Below are 6,000 nucleotides of genomic sequence, written 5' to 3' on the forward strand. Positions count from 1 at the left end.
AAGTTACACAATACATTTTATTTCACACATTATTAAACATACTTAAGCATAGCCATACCAATCCTATAAGCATAGCATGAATATTTTTCAACACTGTTCAATAGCAATGTCTTTTAGAAGTAAGGACTGTGCATTGGTGCTGGTTCTGATGTTGATATCCGCCCCGGGTTCTGATCGGGTAAGACCGGGCGAGGAGGAGGAGGAGGAGGTTTCCGCAGGAGTTCATCCAGCCTGTCAGCTGAGTGTTTTGTTTAGAGAGTGGGCAAATTTATTTTTAGGTGGAAATTTCTTTGAAAGCTCTGTGGGCTTCAGTCACTGTGGTACCAACACCAGTCATAGTTTCTTTGTGTACCTTAAGTTCAACACTCATCAAAACTACCAGCCAATCTTTTTATGATTTTCTCCTATAACCATTTTTAACAAAACCTTTAATACAGCATAAAGGCATCTATTGGCAAATTGTCATGCAACACAGGCCTTTGTACCATTCATCCACTCTCTTTATACTCCATCCTTGACACTACTTAGTGTTTCCTAGATCTCTCCCTTTACCTGCTGTACCGTTTACCTCAATCCTTACTCTTGATACATTTCTTAAGCTTTGAACAATCTAAGTCTTTGTGTATGTTTTGTTTAAAAAACATTTACTTGAATAAATTTGAAATGCCTTTCAATAAAATTCTGTAAAATCAAATAGTTACATACCATAAGGGCGTAGACACCACATGAGGTGGAGTCTTGTTGAATAGGGTGAGTAAAGGTATCACCTGCCCATCGAGATACATTTAGCCCACTGAGTCTTATGAATGATTTAAAAGACATGTATAGTTAGACAAATGAAATGAATTAGGTAGATCAATAAGTTCACAATTATCCATGATGCAAACCTAGTATCTTCCACTGCAATTTTTGGACATTTTTAAACGTTAATCCAAGAATGTTCACCTGGAAATGTCTTGACAATGCTTGGTCTTCATTTTACTCTCACCTCATGGGTCAAAGAAAATACTCCTCCTTTCCCCTGGTTTTACAACCTGTATGTTTGAAGACACAATATGAATTAAAAAAGAAAGATAGATAATAAATAGTTTTGGCAAAGTACTTTTAGTTGACATACAGACCACCCCAAAGATTTTTCAACATATAAAACAGGTACTGCACTTAAAATAAATAATGTATTTATAATGAAAACACATTGGTTCACTCTTAAGTACTCCAAGCTGTTCAAGCTTTGGGTGAAAAAACGTATAGGTGTTATTACATAAACAATTACATTGTATGTAAACATCACCAATATAAATTTCTATTTATAAAACAATGAACTTAACTTCCGGAGTTTTTATTTTTAGCTCCAAACTGTAGTAACCAAAATATATCTGAACTAACCCACTCCTAAATATTACTCTGAGGATGAAGTTCAATAACCAAACTTCATATCAATTTAAATACACAAATATAGTTTAATTATACAGTAAATTATTGAAAACCAAATCATAAAAAAGTTGAAATATTACACCCCAAATCTAAAGATCAGTAGGAAGTATATTACTACCTTTTGTTGATACTAAATCAGATTAAAACAACATTTTGAGTTCTGAAGTCAACTTGACATCACAAATAACATCCCTATCAGGAATTTTCCATATGGGATTTTCATTCTGGACTCTAAGCTACCACAGGTCACCAAAATTGGACATTCAAGGCTATTTTATTTGTATGTCATTATTCTGTTGCATGTGGTTATAGGACTTTAAAATCAATGCAAATAAATTATAAAATAGGTTTTTTAATCCTAGTTTCTGATGTTTATGACTTTATGACAAATGTTTAGTCTGATAACAAACATAAACACATCCCTTTATTTTCCAAATGACTGGTAATCACAACCCACGCTAATCCTCATTCATCCCATTTATAATTCCATTACAAGTTTTTGTAAAACAAGACCTTCATCACAACAACAAATAATTACAGTAGTAAAATGCAGCATTGAGTGTAACTATTAACCCACCTCAAACAATGAAGCTTGTTGCTTTTCTCTGAAAATTTGACTGCTGGGTAGATGAAAAGTTCCATTGATCTTAGAATTGAAAATGTCTGATCCATGTCTCAAAACTGTCATAAAACTCGAATGCAAACCTCTGCTATCGCACTTTAAAAGGACTTGTAATTAGCAGGTAAGTGTTTTGACCAAGAACAAATAAGCGATGCCAATCAGTATTACACAATAAAACAAAGCAAAGTAATACTGAAATAGCACATTTATTAAAAGTAAAAACATTCATAAGGAGGAAATGAATTTAAAATGTAGTGGTACCTGGGATTAATAAAATGACATTTGATGCAATTTAACAAAAAACTTACATGAATATATTCCAATGTAGTGTATTTTATTTTGAAAAACAAAAGCAATAAGCCGTTATCAAGCTAATCTGCTCATTAGCAGAATTAAATGCTATTTTAAGGCCATTTTGCCGATTTCTTTAAGTGTGTGACCGACAACTTTCATCAAGATCTGTAAAATGCAATTTTAGGCAGAAATGGAATTTAGTTGGGTAGAAAATAAGCCATAATCAAATTTTGTCAGAGAAAAAACGATTTTGGGTCAATTTTCTATGTGGGAAGTGTTGTGTTCAGTAAGATCGGGAAAAATATAATCTCTTAAAGCTGTACAGAGCCATTTTATGCAGAAATCCTATTCCATGGCTCACGAAATAAGCCATGATCAATTTTTGGCAAGTGAAACACCCCTATATTGTCCATTTGGGAATCTTTTTCAGCCTGGGAGGGTCTGTGCTCAAGTGACCCAACAGTCAGAAATTTGCGGTCACGTCAGCCGATATTAGCGCTCTGTTAAAGATTAGCCTTGCGCATACTTGGGTGTGTTATGGTAATAGAGCAGAGCGGTGTTATGCCGAAATTTGCATGCCCTGTTGCGGGAACTTGCATTTCTCTAAACACCCGCATATTGTTAACAAAACAGCCTGAAATACAGGTGTTGGACAATAAAACTGAAACACCTGGTTTTAGACCACAATAATTTACTAGTATTGCGGCCAATACAGCGTCAATTCGTCTTGGGAATGACACAAACAAGTCTTGCACAGTGGTCAGAGGGATTTTAAGCCATTCTTCTTGCAGGATAGTGGCTCCTCCAAAACACCCAAAGTGGCTCAATAATATTTAGATCTGGTGACTGTGCAGGCCATGGGAGATGTTCAACTTCACTTTCATGTTCATCTAACCGATCTTTCACCAGTCTTGCTGTGTGTATTGGTGCATTGTCATCCTGATACACGGCACCGCCTTCAGGATACAATGTTTGAACCATTGGATGCACATGGTCCTCAAGAATGGTTCGGTAGTCCTTGGCAGTGACGCGCCCATCTAGCACAAGTATTGGGCCAAGGGAATACCATGATATGGCAGCCCAAACCATCACTGATCCACACCCATGCTTCACTCTGGGCATGCAACAGTCTGGGTGGTACGCTTCTTTGGGGCTTCTCCACGCCGTAACTCTCCCGGATGTGGGGAAAACAGTAAAAGTGGACACATCAGAGAACAATACATGTTTCACATTGTCTACAGCCCAAGATTTGCGCTCTTTGGTGGAAACAGGAGAGTTGAGGTGCACATTTAATTCTGCCATGATTTGGGCAGCTGTGGTTTTATGTTTTTTGGATACAATGCGGGTTAGCACCCGAACATCCCTTTCAGATAGCTTCCTCTTGCATCCACAGTTAATCCTGTTGGATGTGGTTCGTCCTTCTTGGTGGTATGGTGACATTACCCGGGATACCGTGGCTCTTGATACATCACAAAGACTTGCTGTCTTGATCACAGATGTACCAGCAAGACGTGCACCAACAATTTGTCCTCTTTTGAACTCTGGTATGTCACCCATAATGTTGTGCGCATTTCAATATTTTGAGCAAAACTGTGCTCTTACCCTGCTAATTGAACCTTCACACTCTGCTCATACTGGTGCAATGTGCAATCAATGAAGACTGGCTACCAGGCTGGTCCAATTTAGCCATGAAACCTCCCATACTAAAATGACAGGTGTTTCAGTTTCATTGTCCAACCCCTGTATGACTGACGAGAAAACTTCTAAAAATGTTCGAAAGAATAACATGTTTGTTCACTATGAACGGAATGAAAGGGTTATGTTGTTGGCAGGTTACCTTTTGTTACCTTTCTATCTAAATCCGTTTGAGTTGAATATATTAAACTCTGTTTAAACTCCGGAGGTGAAAGAAGGAAATCCTAGAAACCTGTTTAATATAGGATTTAAATGACATGTCCTGGTCAAAAATAACACAAAGGTTTTTTACTTTATTACCGGAGGTCAATTTAATGCCATCAAGATTAAGTGATTGACTAAGCACTTTCTTTTTTAAAGACTCCGGTCCAAAGACGACAAATTCTGTCTTGTCTGGATTTAAAAGCAGAAAATGTAAGGTCATCCAAGTTTTTCTGTCTTCAAGACATGCTTGTAGTCTATAAACTGGTTGGGCTCATCAGGATTTATGGACAAGTAAAGCTGAGTATCATCAGCGTAACAGTGAAAATGTATCCCATGCTGCCTGATAATTTTACCTATTGGAAGCATATATATATAGTAAAGAGAATTGGCACAAGTACTGAACCCTGTGGTACTCCACAATTAACCCTAGAGTTGAAGATGATTTATCATTTACATAAACAAACTGGAATCTGTCAGACAAATACGATTTAAACCAGCCTAGAGCAGTTCCCCTGATCTCTACAGCATATTCCAGCCTTTCTAAGAGAATATTATGATCGACTGAATCAAATGCAGCACTGAGATCTAACAGAACCAGAACAGATACAAGTCCATTATCTGAGGCCAGAAGAATATCATTAGTGACTTTCAGCAGAGCTGTTTCAGTGCTATGATGAGCTCTGAAACCTGACTGAAACTCTTCAAACAGGTCATTGCTGTGTAAATCCTCACACATTTGATTAGCAACAATTTTCTCAAGAATGTTAGATAAGAATGGAAGATTGGATATAGGTCTGTAATTTATTAAGTCATCTTGATCAAGAGAAGGTTTCTAAAGTTAAAGTTTAACTACAGCTACCTTAAACCAGAAGTCTTTTTAGGGGCACCTGGCTTTGACTGGTCTGCGTTGAAATTGTCCTTTCCACTTCAGGATTATGGTTGCAGCAGCGCTCACTGGAACAGTCAGAAGCTTAGAAATGCAGCTGTAATCATTGCCATTAGTATGATTTGCAATAGTAAGACCTTTTTGTGAAGGTCTCTTTGCTTTTACCAGTTTTAGCCCTCTGTGCAATACTTTAGTAATGAGAAACTTTCTATTAGGTTATCAATAAATTTTAAACCAGCTGATATTGATTTGAACATATAAAAGATGCTTTCTAAATGCTGACAGATTTAATATGGTTGTTGGCTTCTTATGCGCCTTCAGACATCCATTTCTTCATGGGTTAAATAATTATTCTCTGTGTCACTCTAAGTTTTTACCCTTAACTTTCTTTGTGGAATAATTGGCTTTAATTTCTTTTTATATGAGGAATATTTGATAGTTGGCAACATCTGGTGTGGATTCTATGTCATTGTTTTTAAAATAAATATTTAAACAGAGAAAAAGTTGACGTGTTCATTGCTTATTGTACCTGCTTTAAAACCTGATTATTCTACATAGAAACTAGTTAAAACTATTAATTATGCGGCACACTGTAAACAATCGTAGACAAGCGAGATGGAGACAAAAAAGACTAAAATGGTTTCAGTATATGGTTGTTGAGAATAAGTGAACAGATCATGACATAAATCAACAGACATAAGAAGCAACAATGCAAAATAAAAGGATAAGAATAAATGGTAATTAAACCAAAGAATTTAATGTAACCAAAGGTCCTAAATATATATTTAATAAAAAGGGACTCAGTCCAGGCTGAAGTCAAAAAAACATTCTAATATACATGATGTGTTTCATTGTTTCCTGCAGA

Source organism: Girardinichthys multiradiatus, chromosome 14 (genome assembly GCF_021462225.1).
Source record: "Girardinichthys multiradiatus isolate DD_20200921_A chromosome 14, DD_fGirMul_XY1, whole genome shotgun sequence".
Classification (NCBI taxonomy): domain Eukaryota; kingdom Metazoa; phylum Chordata; class Actinopteri; order Cyprinodontiformes; family Goodeidae; genus Girardinichthys; species Girardinichthys multiradiatus.